The sequence below is a fragment of the Canis aureus genome, chromosome 14 (genome assembly GCF_053574225.1).
Source record: "Canis aureus isolate CA01 chromosome 14, VMU_Caureus_v.1.0, whole genome shotgun sequence".
NCBI lineage: Eukaryota > Metazoa > Chordata > Mammalia > Carnivora > Canidae > Canis > Canis aureus.
The window spans coordinates 26,492,298-26,513,403 of NC_135624.1; the positions used below are offsets into that span (position 1 = coordinate 26,492,298).

The 21,106-nt window shown below is 46.9% G+C and overlaps 1 long non-coding RNA gene across 2 annotated transcripts; it reads left to right on the forward strand.

Annotated features, from left to right (window-relative positions):
• The first annotated feature begins 230 nt into the window (after positions 1 to 230).
• Positions 231 to 12,593, forward strand: LOC144283302 (uncharacterized). Of its 2 annotated transcripts, none has more exons than XR_013351744.1 (4): positions 231 to 321; positions 9,158 to 9,367; positions 10,081 to 10,260; positions 12,432 to 12,593. It is a non-coding gene; the product is annotated as an uncharacterized LOC144283302 (long non-coding RNA). The 2 variants fall into 2 exon arrangements; XR_013351743.1 differs by having other exon boundaries at positions 12,450 to 12,593.
• Positions 12,594 to 21,106: the final 8,513 nt, after the last annotated feature.

Genomic DNA, 21,106 nt, shown 5'->3' on the forward strand with positions numbered 1-21,106 from the left:
TTTTTTTGTACATTCACTGATTTCATATGTAAATATTTATAAGGCACTTCTCATAGTCCAAGAGCTGCACTGGGCTCCCTTGTTGAATCAGGTAAACACAGACCCCACCACTCTGATTGCCTCATTTGGAAGAAACAACTCTTGCCTTGAACCCCAGGCCTGTTGCCTTTACTCTGAATAAGATGCCATCTCTCTGTGTAATAATGGGGTTTATGACTCATCTCTGGAATCTAAGCTCCTCCAGGGCAGGATTAGTGTCCAATTTGTGGCTGCCTCTTCTAAAGCATGTGGCTCAGCACCTGACCCAGCTGCCTTTGTGAGGTTGTTAGTTCCCTGACGCTTTCAGATTGGGGGTGGGCGTCTAAAGTGCCAGAGGATTAGACAGGGGATCCTCACTCCTCCAACTGAGAGTGTCAGTTCCTCATGTGAGATCATAATGACACCTGACATTTGCGGGGTGCTTACGATGGCCTGGCATGCTGCTTTGGCTTTATGTATATATAATCCTCACATTCACCTTCTCTAGGAGTGGGTCTGGAAATCTTCAGGTTACAGGCTGGAATCAGAGGCTGAGAAATATGTTCGACTGGCCTCAGCTGGGAAGTAGCAGCTAATGAATTCAAACACAGGTTTATTTCTATGCCTGTAGTTTTCCAACTGGAAATTGCTCATTATTAGTGGGTCATGAAATCAATTTAGTGGATCATAATCAGCATTTGAAAGGGAAATAGAAGAGAAAACATGGGCATATTGTTTGTAGGATGCCCTAAGGATTAATTTTTGAAAATATTTTGTTTCAGATACACACATACACACTGGATACTGTGTGTGTTTGTGTGTGTGTGTGTGTTCTGTGTCATTATGCAAAACGCATTTCACAGTCAAAAATACTTGAAAGTCGCTGTTCTTAGGCTGTATTACCTCAAAGACACCAGTAACAACATTTTATTGAGTACCTACTGTGTGCTAGGAATTACTTCTGAAACTGTGAATAGTCCCTTCTCAGGAGAAGTGAAGTCACTTTGACAGTGCTTCCTGTCTTCTTTCCCTGTCCCACGGAATTCGCATCCCAGGCTGCCCACCCCCACCAGGGGGTGACAAGGGAGCTGCCCCAACAGTCTCCCAGTGAGGCCACCGTAGAAGGCCCAATGAGTCTGAAGGGCTCTCTCTCCAGGACGTGTCTTGGTACAGACAGCCAACCCTCTGTGTGCGACACGGCAGGCTGAGGTATGAAGGCGATGCATCATTGAGCTGCTTGGGGTCGGGCCCCCCATCCCCACACCTGCCCCAGCTGGGAGGTTACTCAATCTGCCAGGCCTCTCATTATTTCAGGGTGCATTTTTTCATTTCTTTCCCTTCTTGAAGCACACACACATTGACATAGATCCAAGATTGAATGCAGGCAGGTGATTGTAATAGGAGCCACAGATGAAGGGGAGACGAGAGGAAGCTCTTTCCCTGACTTTTCAAGTTGTGCATCAGAGAACATCAAGACAGACAGATTAGGTCTACCGCCCTGATTTTATAATGGGGAGACTGAGGCCCAGAGAGGGGAAGGCGTTTCCCAGACAGCAAAGCCATGATAGACTTAGACCAGTCGTTCTTCTTCAACTGGGTTCTATTGGTGGGTGATGGGATGCTGGCTATTGTCAACGCAGGGTGCCTTTGGATGAGCTCTCCCTCCAAGGCACCAGCATCGCCTGCAACAGAGGCTCTCCCTCAGTCTCATCTCCACCCTGCACATCAGAGGAGGCAAGGTTCGGGGCAAGACAACTAAACTGTGGTCTGGGATTTACACACAACACACGGCCGCATGCAAAAAATATTAGGTTTTGCAAACCAACGCTAGTTAGCTTCTGCAGTTAAAGCAAAGGCAGAGTCACGGGAAAGATCTCCAGCTCTTATTCTGACTAGAAACACTTTGGCAGTATCCCTGGCTGGCACTCTCAGCCCGTTCTGAGCCAGAACTTCTCAGATGAGAGCAGTGGGGAGCCTTTTCCTGGGCAGCTGTTGGCCAGGCACACAGACAGAATTGGCCCCCAGACAAATAGGACCTATATAGACCTGGGCTTGAGCAAACCCAGGGTGAGAAGGACCTACAGAATCTGAGTTGGAGGGAGTCTTGAGAGTGCATTACTCAGTGGTTCCCAAAATGTGTTCCATGGCACCTAGGGGTTCCCATCCCCCTCCCACCCACGCAGCTCTGCAGCAGGAGTATGGATTATGAGTCTCCCACTAAGGCTTGCCATAAACACCACACAGCACCTTGCTCCCTCAGATTTGCCTCTAATCCCATTGAGGCTGCCAGGGGTAAGGCTCGAGTGCTTGGGCCATTTGTGCTGCAGGCAAGACCTGCTGCATAGCACCTTGCTCCTCTGGGCTCCATTCAAAGCTGGCAGGCTTTTGTGCTATTTGGGGATGGGCTTGGAGCAATATTCTTATATGTGGGATATACTAAATCTGGAACTGGAAGAGGCTTTCCAGGTGTTGTGCCTTCATCTTCACGGTGTGAGGTGCAAGACGTAATCATTTGCCTTCTATTTTGGAGGGGATATCCTGGCCTTTCCCAGAACCCATTAAAACTGATATGGACCCTAAATCTTCATGGGGTCTGTCTCCATCCTCCAGAGCGCTTGCTCTTATCAAGGTCTTATCGAGACCTCCAATGTACTTGTCACTTCTTACTCATTACTCATTAACAGGAAGTCATAGGAATGAGATATAGTCAACCAATGTAACATTCTGTGGAATGTCCAGTTCTCTTCAAGTTGTATTATGATGGGGAAGAGAAAAGTCAGAGTAGCCCTGGGGAAAGACTTACAAATGTACAGTGTTGTCCATTCCACATGAACGTGAGCTCTTTCTGGTCGTTCCTCCTGAGAGAGATGTAGAGGAACACACTCATCACCTCAGTGGCTATATCCATCCTGGGCTGGGTTAACCTACTCAGTAGACATACATTATATATAAATTATATAGTTAGAGCCACTGCTTGGTTGTGTTGACATCAGTGTCAGCCTCTAGATCCTTCTAGTCATTTTTCATGGCCAGACTGGCATCTAAAATGAAGACATGGTGGGAACTACTATTCCTGTATCTTTTAGATCTTTAAGGGTGGCATTAATCTCTGTCATGATGCAATATTGATTTCGATTCACTATCTCAGCTAGTGGGGGGTGGGTGGAGGCAGCTTCAGAAGTTTCTACTTGCCCTTCCCCACTGTGATAGCTCTTACCTCACAGGCCAGGGAAACAATATGGAAGTTCTGCCAACTGTCAAGTATTTTCCATTCCACTTGTAGCTTAAGTGGAAATGACTGCTGGTGAATGTGTAGACCTACTGTGAGCTGAGATTCCAGTTGCTACCTGGCTCCCAGACATTCTCATTCTAACAGGAGCCACGATAGTATTTTGGGTATCATGTATTAACTCATACCCTGTATCCAACAGTCCTCAAAATTGAAAATGGGCTGAGGTCTAGAAACTTGGCCAGAGATCCTGATCCTTGATTTATTCTGATTGTATAGATTGAGCAATTCTCTTGCTGGCTGGTCATCTAGCACGCCTTTAGGAATGTCGAGTTTTATTAACATCTCCATAGCTGGCTGTGGCTCAGGCCCCTAGCTGCCTCAGTGATTTTGTGGCTTATCACAATATTTGCCCTCATCTCGCTTCTGATAGGTAAGTGCCATCTGGCATCTATTATTTTGAGATCCTATCATTCTTATTCCTATCAGGGAAGCCTGGCAGACCCAGTGTTTTCTGGCTGAATAATAACAATGTGGCCTTAGTTAAGAGTTTGGCAGTTGGGGGGTGATGTGTGTGTGTGTGTGTGGGGGGGGTGTGTGTGTGTATCTCTTAGGGGCATCATCTTTAAGCTAGGTGGGAGAACTGGTGTTTACTAGAAGTCCTAGGCCACTTGTGCAGGCTTAGAGAGTTCTGGATGTTCTGGGGCTCCAAGGATGTTCTTGAGCCATCCACACTAATGTCCTTCTCCCAAGTCACAGGGCTCTCTGCTGCTTTCTAATTAAAGCGCGGAATTTAGCATAACAGAATTGCCAGGGTTGAGAATTTTCTGGTGATCTCTTACCCTTCCGGTGAAGGCTTCAGCCTTTTCTACCTACCACTGTATCAGCTGAGAGCTGTTCAGATCGTGCCAAAGAGCCCCTGTGACTTTGACACTGTGCCTTACGTGGGTGATTTTCATTGTCCTTCTTTAGAGCATTCATGGCATTCAGTGAGAGCCATCAGTTTTATTGTCATTATAATTGGTACCTCATCCAAGCCTCTCAAGAGCCTGGGATAGTGCACCCACCAGTTCATTCCCTTCCACAGATAATCCGTTCCAGTTTGCCACCAGGACAAGGCTTCATGTTTACACTCCGGGAGCTGTGCCCTTATCTCCCTCTCCCCGAATGCTGGAGTACTCACTGTCAGCCAGTCAGCAAATGGGCGATCCAGCTTCCCTAGAGCACCCCACTTCTTGTACCAAGTCCCTAAATTCAGACACTCTGGGAAATAGATTCTGGGACAGAAACTTGAATTCAGGGTGTTTAATGGGAAGTATTTTTGGGAAGAACACCTGCAAGGGAATTGAGAATGTGGGATTTAGCAGGAGAAGTGGAACTGGGACGTAGTCACAGCAGAAACCTTGGAGCTGTCCCACAGGGTGCTCTGAAGCTGAGCTGGCCCTGCAGGATTGTCCCCAGCTGAGCCCTTGGAACGTCTCTAATTGACCCGTAGGCTGCTTGCACGAAGGGGACATAATTCTGTGTAAGGTGGGCCCTTCTGTTAAGAATAGTTCCTGTGGAGGGACAATCCCTGGATGAATGAGGACCTTGGTCCTCCTAAAAGAGATCTGGGCAGACACCACAGTGTAGTGATACAGCGGTGGTTCTCAAAGCAGGGTTCCCCAAGCCGGCAGCATCAGCATCACCTGGGAACTTGTTAGACGGACGTGCAAACTCGTGGGCCGCATCCCAGACCTGCTGTCTTAGAATTTGGGGTACAAGATCCAGCAGCCAGTGTTTTAACAAACCCTCCCATTTAGTTTGATGCAGTGGGAGTTTGAGTTCTGCAGTCTTACGGGGAGCAAGCTCTAGTGGATCATTTATGAAGGAAACGATCATGGAGAGTGTATGCCCAGCGATCACTATTTATAGACAGTTTCCTTGATCTATTCTAAAAACTGCGTGCATATCAGGGACCAATGCATGAGGTCATCTGGCTCATTTGTTTTACCTGCTTGGGCCCCGTGGTGTTTCCCAAAAAGCCTTTGAGAGGGCTGTTTGGGAGGTCCTAAGGTTCCAGCAGCCTTCGGGAAGAACCTAATCCCAAATAGCCCACTGGAAAGGGCATGGACATGGGCAGCAGGAGAACCTGGGTTTGGAGCCTGACTCCCCGGCTCCTCCTACCGTGTGACCCGAGGAGACCATCCATATTCCCTTTCTTCTTGGAAAAAGAGTGGGTTTGATGTGGAGTGAAAGGAAATCATAATGCTAACTGTGAAAAATGCAGGCTCCACTTTCACTTGCAGGGTCACAGGTTCTAGGTCTGCCCAGCTACAGCCACACGGTGAGGTGGTGGGCATGCCCCTTCCCATCACGGGCCTGTCCCCCGACCTACAGAGCAGAAGGGTATGGATCTTGACAGATCCTGAGATTCCTTGCGTGTCCTACTGTCCGGGTGCCTGTGTTTGGGAGTCATACTGGTCACCCTCGTCCCCCAGGCTTTTGGGGCTCCAGGAAGGGAAGGAGCTTCCAGGGTTCTTTCAAATCTTTCTTTGAATATAATCCAAGCTCCTGCGGTGGCCCAGGAGGCTCTTCTTTCGTGATCTGGTGTCTGGAGACTTTTCAGATCTTACCCTGCTCCTCATCCTTTGTGCTCCTGCCACGGTCACTTCCTCATCTCCCATCTTAAGGCCTCTGCATTTCTGATTCATTCTCCTGGAACAGTCCACCCCAGCTCCTCACATGGCTGGCTCCTTCCCACCTGCTGGGTCTCAGCTCATGGTCACCTCCTCAGAGAAGCCTTCCTGAATCACTCCACTCAGCACGCACTCCCGGGACTCATTGCTGTCACATCAGCCCATCCTCTTTCCCTCCAAGCACTTCTCATGATCCGAAGCTCTCTGGTTTTGCTTTGTTAGGAGTTTGCTTGGCTGTGCTAAGCCACGACAAGGTACAGCTCTGTGGGGCTGGGACCTCTGATCCGGCCTTCCTCGTGACAGTGTCTCCAGCTAATGCCCCTAGCACACAGTCAGTGCTCCAGAGCTCTCTCTGAATGGGTGAGAGAGTGGAGACACATTTCTGGGAACTCCGGCTGGAGCTCTCCCTGTCTCTCATCTCTGAGAAATGGGTTTCATCAGGCAGGCCCATTTCTTCACACCGCCGTGTTACTGCACCCACGGCTCCTGCCATCCAGCTTCAGGAGCTTACGGGACGAGCTGGCTGGGCTGGGCCTGGCTCTGGGGCTGTGCGTGCCCCCACCCAGCTCCTGGCTCCTGGTAGCCTCCTCGGGGCTCTGAGGCCCGGAGAGATATTGAGAGAGAGAGAGAGAGAGAGAGAGCAAAGAGAAAAAGAGGCTGGACTTGGCTTTGCCCTCTAACAAACCAGCAAACCAACACGCAGTATCTGGTTTTGAATTTCAGTGAGGATGTGTCAGCAGAGCCCGGGTTACGCCAGCCTGGGGTGGGTGGGGAGGGAGATGGAGGGGGTTATGTCACTGGTGAGGTGTGGTGGTGTAATGTAGGGTGACAACATGCGGCCCGGATGTGGTGTCAACAACAGGGGCAGGAGCCAGGCGGCTGGCTGGGAGGTGGGGAAGTGTTGGGGTGACCCCTCAGGGAAGGGAAGAGAACCGGTCATTTCCGGAGCAGGCCTACCAGGCGCCAGGTGCTTTCACATGAGAGTTCCATGAGGCAGGGCCCGTATTCCAGATGCCACTCGTACCTGTGAGGAAATCGAGTTTAAGAGTTGAAGTAACGTGCCCAGGATCCTGTGGCCCAGGAAGAGAGCGGGATACAGAGGCAGCCCTGTCCCAGCTTCGTTGCCTCTTCCTCTGGACTCCAGGTGGACGTTGTCCCTCAACTACTGCCTAGCCCTGTGAGGTCAGACAGGCTCCTCAACCTCTCGGTCTCAATTTTCTCAGTTGTGATGGGGGTGTCACTCCCTGACCCAGGTGGGGTGAGGGTTGAATGAATGGTGCTTTGAAGGCCTTCGAAGATGGACTGGTGCTCTGTGCTCCAGCCAATCTTCCTTCCTGGAAGTCCCAGGCCAGTGTGTATGTGTGTGTGTGTGTGGGGTGGGCGTGGCGGTGAGGAGCCCAGGAAAGAGGGAACGTAGTGGTGGGAGATGAGACATCCTCTGAGTGGAAGCTGCCTTTGGAGCCCCTGCCACTTTTGCTGGCAAAAGTGGGTGTTCTGTTTTCTGACTATCCCCAGGGACCAGGATCCGAGCAGGCTGGATGCCTTAGCAGGTAACTCTTACCCCGCTGTGGGGGACACCCAGGTCCTTCCGCCTCCCACCTTCTCACTCTGTTGGCAATAAGAGCAGAGAGAGGTTGCAGGGGGAGCACTGGCCAACAGTCCAGACCAAAGGAATAGGATGGGGAGAGAGCACCCACCATGGACCAGGCCCTGGGCGAGGCACTTGAGATCTTCAGTCTCACTGACCTCACCTGAGATGTGAAGACCAAGGCAGTGTCATCCTTGCTCTCCTTGCTCTCCTTCTACTGACCAGCAAGATGAAGATGGAAAGGGTGAGGTCAGCCAACAGTCACATGTACTCCAGTGATCCAGCCGCGCTTGAACTCATGTCCACTAGGCAAACGCTCGCAGGGCTTCTGGCTCTGCTGCGATTGATCTGCTGTGTGGGCCAGTGCTTCTCCTCTTTGGGGCTTAATTCCTCCATCCATAAAACGAGCGAGTGGGATCAGAGGACCTCTAGGAGGCCCCACAGCTCTGACACTCCCTGGGCCGGCATCTTAGAAATTCTGGCCCAGTGCCTGCTTTGTGAAGTTGTTTGTTTGCTTATCTTTCTTTTACTGCAGAGCTTGGAGGTCCTTTAGGGAGGACCCAAATGGCAGTACATGGCCCAGTTATGCTGGGACAAAGACTTGGTGTCATTTGGGGCAGTCTCTGGGTCTAAGAAGGACTCCCAGAATTCCCACTCCACTGAGCACATGGTATCTTTTTTTTCCTCCATCCTCCCATTTAGCCAAGAGATGAGTGGTTTTTTTGTTTGTTTTTTAGAGATTTTTATTTATTTATTCATGAGAGACCCAGAGAGAGGCAGAGACATAGAGGGAGAAGCAGGGAGCCCGATGCAGGACTTGATCCCAGGATCCCGGCATCACACCCTGAGCCAAAGGCAGATGCTTAACCACGGAGCCACCCAGGTGCCGCGAGAGGAGTGTTTTTCCAGTTATTGTTTACTTTTTTTCAAGGGTGAATTACCCTCTCTTTCTCTCTCTCTTTTGAGTGTGGTAAAATAGACATAGCATAAAATTTACTTCTTTTTTTCTTTTTTCTTTTTCTTTTTTTTTTTTTAGAGACAGAGCACACATGAGTGAGGTAAGGAGGGGCAGAAAGAAAGGGAGAGAGAGAATCTTAAGCAGGCTCCACGCCCAGCACGGAGCTCTGTCTCACAACCCTGAGATCATGACCTGGGCCAAAATCAAGTCAGGCACTTAATCTACTGAGCCACCTAGGCACCCCTAAAATTTACTATTTTAACCATCCTAAAGTGCACAGATCAGTGGCTTTAAGTACATTCACATTATTGTATAACCGCTACCACAATCCATCTCCAGACCTTTCTCAACATCCCAACTGAAACTCTGCATTATGCAGTAACTCCGTAATACTCTATCACAGCCTCCCCCCTCCCCTCAGCTCCTGGTTGCAGTGCTTTTGCATCAAGATTCCATGATACTCAAGAGTCCTCCAGGTTCAGGGGGAAGGAAATGACCCCAAATCTGACTGATTTCTAAAGGGTCAGGCACATCCGTAAGCACAGGGCAAGAGGATGTGTGTTAGGTTCCGTGGCTTGAGTAGCGCAGCACAATCTTGTAGCTCATCAATCTTAAGATATCTCTGCTCAAAAGGCATACCAAGTGTGTCCAGGTGCATCATTAATTTTCATTTATTTCTTTCCCAGGGGGATTTTCTCTTGCAATGTCACTCCTTCTGTTCTTTGGTTCTTGGAAGCATAGCTGGTGTTATGAGAGCGTTGGGCCACTGTGGCTCAGGAGACCCGCTTTCTAGTTCTGGCACTGCTTCTGACTGTATGATCTTGAGTAACCAGCATGGCATCTGGAAGCCTCACAAAGCCAAGTGGGACTAAGGACCCCCTCCTCTGTCAAGTGGGGTAAGAATATCAACCCTTTCAGGGCTGAGAGAATCAAATAAGGGACTTCGTGTAACGGGGTTAGGTGGAGTTCAAGTAAAAGCGAGAATGGATTCCAGCTCTGGGGTTAGCCCACTTCTTTCTTCTCATCTCAGGAAGATGCTCTGAGGCGGGTGGGGTGGCAATTTCTGACCCCTGAGGCTATGGGAGGCCCCAGAGCCCACAGGTTCTGGAGATGTCTCATGGGGAAGTTTTCCAAAAGTCAGAGCTGGTTGTCAGCCTCTCTTGTTACCCACCTTCCTCATGGGCTTGGGAGTTTGCCAATTTTAGGCAACATTTCTCTAATGCCTTTGAGGGATTGGATCCCCCAACCCAGGGACCTGCCAGCGTGGTGAGCTGTTTTTACCTATAACACTTCTGACTCCAACCTTGTGGGGTTTTTTTTTCCTGCCACAAACCAGTTCTCCAACTCTCAGACGGCAATCTGGTGTCCTACATTGACTCAATTTTGACACTAACTACCTGGAGTTGGTACCAGGCTCCACAGGTTTCAGGGCTCAGTCTCATAAGATTGTCATGAGTATTGAGGCCCTAGGTTATCCACGCTGCCATCGACTTGGTTACAAAGTCAGAGGGTCCCCCCCACCTTCTCCTTTTCAGGTTTGATAATTTACTAGAATGGCTCACAAAATCCCAGGAAATGTTTTACTTACCTTTGTTGGTTTATTATAAAGGATACAAATGAACAACTAGATGAAGAGGTAAAATAGAGCAAGGTCTGGAGGGGCCTGGGCACAGGAGCTTCTGCCCTTGTGGAATTGGGATGCGCCACCCTCCGGACACATCAACGTGTTCACAACTCAGATGCTCTCTGAACCCTACTGTTTAGGAGTTTTTTATGGATGTTTCATAAGGTAGGCACAGTTGATTAAATCATAGACCTTTGGTGGGTGATTAACTCAATCTCTAGCCCCTCTCCCTTCCCCCAGGGTTGGAGGGTGGGGCTGAAAGTTCTAGGCTTCTACTCAAGATTGGCTCTTTCTAGTGACTAGTCCCCAGCCTGGAGCTATGTAGGAGCCCACCAAGATTCACTTCATTAGAACAAAAAGGCTCCCATCACCTTATCACCAAGAAATTCCAAATGCTTTGGGAAGCTCTGTGCTAGGGACAGAGATGAAAAATCTTTGTATGATCCTGCAGGGAGTGAGAAGAGCCCTACTCTGTCAAACACAAGGCTTAGCAAAATAGGGCTGGGATGTCATCCTATATCATGTTTCTTATTTAAACCACCATTCACCGAGGGTGTAAGCTACAGGGAGGCTGAGTTTTCACTCCCCTTCCCTATGTGTAAAACAGATGTATAAGTTAACAGTTGCTGCATAATGAATTACCTCAAAACAGTGGTCTAAAACAACAAACATTCATTACCTCACCATTTGTGTGGGTTTGGAATCCTTGGTGCAGCTTAGGTGGGTCCTCTGGCAGCTGCTAGAAAAGCGGGCCCCCTGAGTAGGGAGAGCCTCACAGGGCACTGGAGCAGGTGGGTTTTGGATGGATAGAGGGCAGAAGATGTGCTTAGGAAAGAAAGGAAACATTCATTCATCAAGTGTTTCCTATGTGCAAGATACACATATTCTTCTTTAATATCTACTATAGCTCTATGATATAGGCATGATTGTCTCCACTTTGTAGACGAAGCTCAAGTTCCAAGAGGGTGAGTGCCTTTTGATGAACCACCCAGCTTAGGATATGGAGAGCAGGATTTAAGACCAGGCCCATCCAACTCAAGAGTCAGAGCTCTTTTCACATGAAGAATCTTTGAAATTTGTAGGTCTCCATCAAGTGCTAGTTTTAGTACCATGCACTGCAAAAAAGGAGAATGTCTAATTATCCATCTGCTTATTTATTTGACAAATACTTAGAATTCTGACTATGTGTAGGACAATGTGTAGGGTTGGGGGCAGTGCAAGGATAGAGTCCATCATTTAGCCCCCTAGTCTTCCTCTAAGAAGTTGTGACTATTCATTATCCACCCCATTGGTCTATCCATCCATCCATCCATCCGTCCACCCACCCATTATCCATGTATTCATTTAATTGCTATTCTTTCCCCTCATGGATTCATTCAAGTGCTTAGACATTAATTCTTTTATTCGCTCACTCATGTATTCATTGTGATTCATTCTGCTATTCTCTTGTTCCCTTCATTGACCTCTGTAGTGGCATGCTAATTCATTTACTCTCACATTCATTTATTTTTTTTCAATCGTTTACTCATAGAATGTGTATTAGGTCTTTCTAGACTCATCTGTGAGTTCCATAGAAAGACTGTTGTTGTCCTTGTCCTCCCTGATAAGCCAGTGAAGAAAAATCCTCTGTGGTATCCATCTTGCGGGAGCCACCAGGGAGCTGTGGAGGGCATGGGTGAGAGCGGCGGCCCACCCTCACTGTTCCCCAAGCTGGGGATCCTCTCAAGTGAGGCAGCCATATGCCCACAGAGAGTTGCCTGTTGCCACCTCCTGAGAAGTGATCAGTGGGACAAGTTGCCACTTTCAGCTGTCTTTCCTCCTTTCTCCTCAGGGAAGGCTCCCCTGAAGCTACTGGTCTTCCTGAGTCTGGTGGGGGTGGGGGGGTGAGAGGAGGTGGTGCTGAGGAGTGACTGGCAGCGTGAAGGCAATGTCCAGGGAGATATGAAGCCTGTTCTGTGAGGCTTATCTCAGGCCTGTGTGGCAACCAAAGACAGAAGCCACAATTGGAGGAGAAGCTGGCGATCTTATCAGCAACTGTTGTTTTTGTATTTATCTGGGGATAGGGGTGAGGCAGGGGGTGGGAATGGGATTGAGTTGTAGCAAAAGGAATTTAGATTAGACACCTGGAAGTACTTCCCAGCATCACTGCTGTAAGGTCAAAGGGAGATCCAGCAGCTGCCTTTTATCTCAATTCCTTGGTTCAATACTCATTATGCACAGGTGTTCAATAAATGCTTATTGAACACACAGGCCTAGGAGTCTGGAGACTTGGGGCAGCAGCCCTTCTCGTTCATTCCCATGGGGGCCATTGCATCTCTCTATTTCACTCCTTTCAGCCTCTGTGTCTTTATCAGCCTTGTAGGGATGTGGAGAGGATTAAATGCCACAATATGTCAACGCCTGGCACCGTGGTACATCCTGGAGAAGTATCTGTGGCATCTGAATTCTGGAATCTCTGTGCCTCGTGGTAGTCTAATAAAAATAGATCTAATAAATCACTCACATGATTTAATTTATGGGGGCACAGAATGTTCACTCGTGTTGGTGAACAGCCAGCGGGTTTTGGAGTGAGACAGATCTGAGCAATATTTAAAGTTGGGTGTGGGGTGGAGAGTAGATTAGGGAGTGGGAGGGAGAATGGACCGGAAGAGTCAATGAAGAAGTCGGGAGGGCACTTAACACAACTCCCAAGGGACGCCTGGGTGGCTCAGGGACGCCTGGGTGGCTCAGTGGTTAAGCATCTGCCTTCGGCTCAGGTCATGATCCTGGAGTCCTGGGATCAAGTCCCACATCAGGCCCCCTGCATGGACCCTGCTTCTCCCTCTGCCTGCGTCTCTGCTTCTCTCTCTCTCTCTCTCATGAATAAATAAATGAATTTTTTAAAACACACACACACACACACACCTCCTGGCCTAGAGATAGGAGAGGTTTGGGAAGGGAAAAAATAGCCATTGAAGAATTTTAAATAGGAGAAACATGTTCAGATTTTGCTCTGGCTGTTAGGAGAGGATGCATTTGAGGGGGGTCAGAAGTGGATGCAAAGGGTTCAGTCTAAAGCAAGACGCTGTGATCAAGGGGGAAGCTCAACGTGAGCTGGGTCTTAGATGCCTGATTTCTTTGTGAATGGCGAGTGGGCGAAGTATTGGCAAGGGGATTAGAAATGGTTCTACCCGCTCTGCTATAATACTTTGACCAGAATGAACTGTGCACTCCTCTTGAAGAGGATTTTGTACTACAGATTCAAGGTCTTACTTGTCACCACTCTCTTTGATCCAGTAATTTCTCTGGAAGAGAGTGTAAAGAGACGATCTGAATTATGGAGAAAAGTTTTTGCCTGTCAGGGTTTCTTCACTGACACCTGAGGGTATGTACCAGGGAATATTTCACGGGGGGGAAACACACCTGGGAGAGATGATGAAGGGCTACTGAGGTCTTCTGTCTCGACATTCAATAAATGACATTTACTAAGCACCTGTTATGTGTCTATATCCTTCAAGGCTTGGGGTTTACCATAAGGAACAAGACAGGCAAGGTGTCTGCCCTGTTGGAGCTCAGAATGGTGACAAGCAAGGGATAGTGGGCCTGCAAAATTTGAGCGTTTGAAGCAGGCTTCCCTGACCCCACCCCCGTAACCCTCAAATTATATTTGGTTCTTCTCTCCTATGTTTTCCCATCTCCCATACTCACACAGGTAGGGAACTCAACTTTGTTTCCCAAATCCCACTAAAAGTTATCACACAAGGTCTTTGTATGTGCAGCAAACTTTACTGGAGGTTTAGGGAGATAGAGGGAGATACATGACGAGAAGGCAAATATATTAATTTTGAATAAATTAACCATGATGTCCCAGAAAAGGGTTCGGCTTCCATCCTTCCCTCACTTTTCATGTCTCTGCTTCCTGGAACATCCTCCTAAGTGGCAGAAGAGTTCCAGTTGTCAATGGCGCTTCTCCCCCCTTGGCCATGCTGACAATCACTTGTACGAAGTCTGTTATACCTGCTACATTGTAAGCTCCGTGGAGCACTTCGCTCAGGGCCTTGGACATTTTGGAAAGACTTCTTCAGTGAACAAACAATTGGATGGAGGAGACCTCCTTCAGATCACTGCAAGGAAATTGTGCTCCCACCTCTCTGAGAGAAAGGACAGCAAGTTTAATTTTATCAAACTGATACCAGTTGGGATTCTCGAGTTACAAGATGAAATTGAAATATCCGGGTTTAACATTTGCCCTTTTGTCTTCCCTATGGGCTTGAGAGTCGGATGGTGTGGTTTGAATCTTGGCCCTTCTGTATCCTTGGGCAAGGTATTGATCTCTTCTGCGCCTCAATTCCCTTACATTAATAGATCCACATGTAGTGGGGTGGCTAAGTGAAGACTCTAGAACTGGACTTCAGACTTCGAATCCCAGTTTTACCACTTGCAAGCCATGCAATCTTGTGTAAATAACTTATTCTCACCACCATCTTCTTCAAAATAGAAATAATAATAGTACTTACCTCATAGGGTGCTGGCATGATTACATGAGTGCATGTACGTAAGGCACTCAAACGGGGCCTGGCAAGTAGGAAACAGCTCACGTTATTACTTATTCAGAGAGAAGATAGAAGGTAACACATAGAATTTACAAGCTTAGTGCAGTTCCTGGGATGTTCGTATTAGCTGTCACTATTCCCTATTTTATGTGTTTAAATGCACACTCTCTTTCTTTCTATCACCTATGAAGATGGGATGCATTGATCAGTCATTTTTGGGATGGAGGCATTCGCGATGCACTTCATGTGTGGCAGAGTGATGTCTGCAGGCTGGAGGACCGCCCAGCAGACAAGAGTGGGGTGCTCTCTGAAGAAGTGCTGCGTCCTTCCTGTGACTGTCCCTATGCTCCCCATGGCACAGCGGACAATGATGTGGGCAAACCATATAGGTGGACAACTCCGAATCAACAAGTGATTCACAGGATGTGCATTCTCAATGTGTCAGTTTTAGGATTACTTTAAGCAATTTACCTTGCTAATGCTTTCCTTTTCACGTGTGTGTGAGATGGATGGAGATACAGTAAGAACCCATTCTAAAGAAATCTAAAAAAGCTTTCAGTAAGTATACAATGCACTTTGTAAGTAATGAAGATCCACTGTGTCATGATTTAGTAGGTAACGTTTTTTTCTAGGTGCAAAAAATCCTGGCACACCTGGTGACACCCGCACCCTAGACAGATGCACTGTGGCACAGTGTGGATCCACGTGCTAGTCTGTGTGGTCCGAGCAGTGTGGATATAGCAAGTGTCTGCAGAGAGTCAGAGGTGGGAAGAGGAGAAACAGATGCTGAGGTTCCTGCCCGGAGCTGGCAGTGTAGACTCTTCCTGTGGATTGGGGCACTGCCTGGGGCATCCTGGGCCTTCCATGTTCTCCCCTTAGCATCCTGCTACTACACTGACCCGCTCTGGGTTTTCTTGAGTGGCTTGGTCTTGGCTCACCATCAGCTTTCAGGCAAGTCAGCTTGCTTCTCCTGAGCAGGTTGGAATTGCCTGGGCTGAGCTTCTCCCGTGACTGCACCAGAGGCAGGTCTGGGTCGGGCAGGCAAGTAGGTCTGATAAGGAGGATGGGGCAATTTCTGGCCGGCACCACCTTGTAGGGAATCTGGGCTTTCCCTCCGGGGCTCAGGGCATGGGCAAGGGAAAGAAGGGTGGGGACTCATACCCAGTGAAAGTGACAGGCCTCTTTGAACCTCATTGAGACAGGGCAGGACCTGTTTCCATATGCCCAGGGCTTATAAGAAACCAGGCAGTGACCTTTGCTTCCCAAGCCCTAAAATGAAATTCTCTAGGCTTAGGCTTTCACCTTTAGCTTCGAGAGAGTTCCTTGTGGAGAGGAGATTTTGTTTGTCAAGAAGAATAGGTGATCACTTCATTTGGTGACATTGGGTACAGGTGGTGGCATGTGGATGGCAGGGAGGGAAGGGCCCAGGATGGGGTAAGAGGATGAATGAGGTGGCTGATTGTAGCCAATGTTCCCATTACACGTGGAGGAGAATTGCAAGCACCCACTCTTTTCTGAAAATAATTCTCAGGGTGTGAGCACATATGATTGTGTTTTTACTCCTAAGTCCAAGCTCTCTGGCTAATTAATGATAGTTTGAATACACTGGGCACTGTGAACTCACTTCCCAGGAAAAGGATGATTGATTTGGTTAGCCATTTCTAATCTGAGAACAATTCAAAAAAGGAGAGAAAGAGAAAGAAGGAAAAAAAAAGAAAAAAAATCCCACAAGAAGGATTCCTTTCTGTATTATAGGTGTAGGATATTGCTACCTTGCTATAATTTATGTATTTCTTGATTGGTTTTTGATTGATTAATCCATTGAGCAAATAACTATTGAATGCCTAACCCAAGTCAGGTGCTGTGCTAAGAATAAGGGGTGTATAGTAATGAAATAGGGGGGGGGCTGGCTTTAAGGATCTTTCAAGGTAGTAAATAAGCAAAATGCTCATGATATGAAACATTTGCTTGAGCAACCTGATCTTCACAACCTCCTTTGAAGTAGGCATTGTTATCTCTCTAACAGATAATGAAACTAAGACTCCCAGAGGTGAAGAAACAAGGGTAGATAGAGGACTCTGGGAGTCCAGAGTGGTGAGAAATGATTTCCATTTGGGAGTAGTCTGGAAAGGCTCTGGCGGGAGGGTGGCCTTTGAGCACAAGGATGAAGGCAGAGCTGGCCTAGAGCAGGTGGAGAGCAGGAGCAGCCTGCTCCAGGGCTTGGGGCACAGCCAGGATGATGGTGAGGGGAGGTTGAGCCACTCAGACAGCAGCCAGGGAGGCTGTTGGCTGGGTCTGAGCCCCTGGGACCTTCTAATGGGGGAAGTCTCATTGCAGGAAAACAGGTCAACACCCCAGGCAGACAAGGAGTAGTCATTGCAAAGCTGTGTTGCATAGAATTGCACAACTCCAGTGGGATGAGCAGCTGTGTTGGGAGGGAGAGCTCAGAGTTGGGAAGAGCAAAGGCAAAGTTCCTCTGCCTCACCACTATCTCTCCTGAGCGAATCAGCTCAGCCACATGGGCCCTGAGCCTAGCAAACCAAGGTGAGCCCAGAGAAGCTCAACTGTAGACAGAGGGTTCAACAGAGGCTGTGGCCTCTTCTGCTCATTCATTCATGTTGCAAATATTTACTGAGTCCCTACTATGTGCCAGATGCTGTGGTAAGAGAAAATTAAGAAACCATCTCTGCAATCAAGGACTCAGTCTAGTGAAGGAGTGGACCAGAAAAACAATAGATGACTGTACTGATAAGTAACAAACCCTTGCTATGTGTCAGGCATTGTTTTCAGTGCCTTGTATGTATTAACTCATGGAATTTTCACAACCAACAGATTGGTTATATTCTTATTCTTGTCTCAGGGAGGGAGAGACAGAGGCACCAAGAGATTAAGTGATTTGCCCCAGGTCACAGAGCTAGTAAGAAGCAGAGCCAGGATTTGAACCTAGGCAGACTGGCTCCAGAGCCCAGGCCCTTAACCACTATGCGACACCACCTCCTGTTCCTACAACCAGATCAGTAGTTTATTTGTTGCAGGATGACAAGGGGCAGCAGGGAAGGCCCCAAGAGAACCAAGGAGGGGTCCGCAATCTGGTTGGAGCTCTTCCTAGAAGAAACAAGACTACTTGCATGAGGGATGAGTGGTGGGCACTCAGGCCCAGGGAAGGTAGGGGGAATTTGAAGCAGTAAAGGAGCCAGAAAGAACAGAAGGTGATGGGGAGCGCAAGAACTGGGAGGAGCCCATGGTGGCTGGAGGGGAGGTAGGGGAAGAGTGGGAGATGAGAGGGGAGATAGGCAGGGTCATGTTTGAGAGAAGCTGGAAGTGGCTTCTTCTGGCCGGGTGTTATCCAGAGTTCCCAAGAACCCAGGGCCATAAACACACTAGGCATACACAGGCCTACTCTGAGGGTTAATTGCCTTGGTGTAAATAAACAATCCCTTGCATAAATCTCTGCTCAAAGTGACAAAGGTACCTACTGAGGCCATCCCTGTAGGCTGACTTGGGAAAGCAGAAATGCAGTGACTTAGCCTTTCCATACTTCAATTTCATCATCCATAAAATGGGATTTTGAAATAATCTCAGCCAAGGTGGAGCCTGATGGGAAGTTTGTGGAGGATCCAGATTCCTTAATTTTGTTTTCTGCACATTTCCAGACAAGAGACCTAAACAAGTTAGGCGCTTTGTGGGAGATTTTTTAGAACAACAGGCTTTCATATTGGGTTTTCAAAGATCTTTGAATATGCAGGAATATGCTAATAAAAACAACATGATTATTTCTATTATGTCACCATCTTCCCCAGGAACAGTGTCCAATTGTTACCAGGGGAGCGTGCCTTAAAACTTAGATTTCGGATTGGGATGTCAGCCATGGCAAGGGACCAGCCCGAGTGGGTAATTCTGATGGGTGAAATTTCATCAGTAAAACACAGCCTATGTCTCATCCTTCGTGGTCATCTTCTCCAAACACCAGTGGTTCCTTCCTTCGAGCACCATCAGTTTGGTTACTAAGTCACTCTTAATACCCATCAAGGGCTAGTGCCCTTCACAATATGTTCTGAGATGCTGTGGGATATGAAGAAGCATTCCTGCCTGCGCCAGTGCTTGGAGGCATCGAAGCAGAATGCGGTGGCTCGAGACATCAGAGCATTCTTGTGAAGACCATGTGGAACAACCGGTATTGGTTACATCGATGAAGTTGCAAGGGAGATTAAGATTTGCATCACTCTGAGGAAAATGAAATTACGGCACCATCTGTACATCATATGCACATCTACGTTCCTGAAAATTTCTGTTTCACTTAATGGTTTATTCCATATATGTTCATATCCATGCATGTACTTATGCAAAATCTCAAAAAATTCTTTTTATGCTTCCGTTCGGAAAATGTAGATGTAAATTTAATAATTAGGCGTCCAATCCTTAGTAATAAACATCACTGTTATATTGTTTTCTGAAAGGGAAAGGAGAAAAAAAGGACCATCTAAATTCCCATGATATTTTTTTCTTCCAGGGTTTTTTTGGCTACTCATTTGAAAGGAGGATTTCTTAACTATGAAAACTTCCCTGGTTATTTTTGGCATGATTCTACATGGTCCTAAATAGTTTTGAAATGTTTATTGCTTTACTCAGATGATAAATAATGAAGAAAGAAGAAAAGTGTCTATAATGATAATTTCATTTTGCAGTCCTTTGAAAGGATTCCTGAAATATTTCATATATGATACATTTCAAACAAAAGATAAACTGCAAGTTGGGAATTAATCCCAGGACCCTGATCAATTTATCAGACACTTGATCTTTTAAGAATCATCAAATATAATCCCCTAATTTCTGTAATCTCTGGGAGGATGTTAAACCCAAATGGACACTGCATACCGTAATGGATAGGCTGACATTTTCAAGAAATAACACGGCTTCCTGCCTGCTGCACTTCCACTGTGCATGGGATGCTTTGAAAAATTGTCAGCTTTTTCTCAGATGCACGAATTGATATGATAGCTTTGAGAGGTTTTTGGAATTCTTTTCTTCACTCACAAATGAAAACGTAGTACAACTGAATCTCAAATCTCGGTGTAAATGCAAGTGTGTGGAATGCTGAGCTACCTTTTCACCCGTGTTGCTGTGAATCCATCCAATTTCCTGCTCCTGTTAGCAACACTATGATAGGCCCGGCCAAGAATTTTATTCAGAGCGACTCCATCCTGCAAATCTGTTTTTGCAACCATGTGCAAATTGGTTCCAGTTTTCCCTTCAACCTTGATGAGCCTAACAGCCTTTCTTTGTTGATGCTGGGCCTTGAAGTCTTCTTGGATCTCTTTTGCACAAGCTGAGAAGTCTTCTTTCATTACACTGTCAGTGGGTTCATCATATATTATTGACTAAGCCAGGGAAACACTGATCTCATTCTTAAGGCCCTGCAAGATTTCATCATTGTTCTTTTAAAGATTTCATGAAAAAAATATGTGCACTTTTATAGTGATTAGCTAGTAAATCCCTCAGTCCAGGTAAGTTCTGTGAGTACAGGAACTTTTCTCTGTTTGTTTTGCTTTTTACTTTTTTTGCACAGCTGGACATACAGTAGGCACTAATTAAATATTCATGGAATGAACAAATAAAGTTCTTCTTTCTTTTGTGGTTCACTCTGATTTCAAACATACTCCTAAACACTATTTTGCTTTTGAGATAACATAGCTTCATGTTCGTGTTTCAAATTTGGGATTGGCAAAGTTTTTCTGTGAGGTGCCAGAGAGTAAATAGTTTAGGCTTCATGGGCCATAAACTCTCTGTCACAAATACTCACTTGTCATTGTGGCCCAAGGGCAGCCAGAGATAATGCATGAATGAATGAGCATGGCTGTGTGACAATAAAACTTTATTTACAAAAATAGATGAGGGGCTAGATTTGTTTTTTTATTTTTATTTTATTTAAATCTAATTAATTAACATGGAACGTATTATTGGTGTCAGAGGTAGAGGTCAGTGATTTATCAGTCTTCTATGACACCCAGTGCTCATTTTATCACGTGCCCACCTTCATGCCCATCACCCTGTTAACCCATCCCCTCACCCCCTCCTCTCCAGTGACCCTCAGTTTGTGTCTTATGATTAAGAGTCTTTTAGGGTTTGTCTCCCTCTTTGATTTCGTCTTGTTTTATTTCTTCTTCTCTTCACTTATGATCCTCTGTTTTGTTTCTTAATTTCCACATATGAATGAGATCATATGATAATTGTCTTTCTCTGATTGGCTTATTTCACTTAGTATAATACCCTCTAGTTCCATCCATGTCGTAGCAATGGCAAGACTTCATTTTTTGATGGCTGAGTAGTATTCCATTGTATATGTATCACATCTTCTTTATCCATTCATCTGTTGATGGACATCTGGGCCTTTTCCATAGTTTGGCTATTGTGGGCATTGCTGCTATAAACATTGGGGTGCAGGTGCCTCTTGGGATCATTACATTTGCATCTTTGGGGTA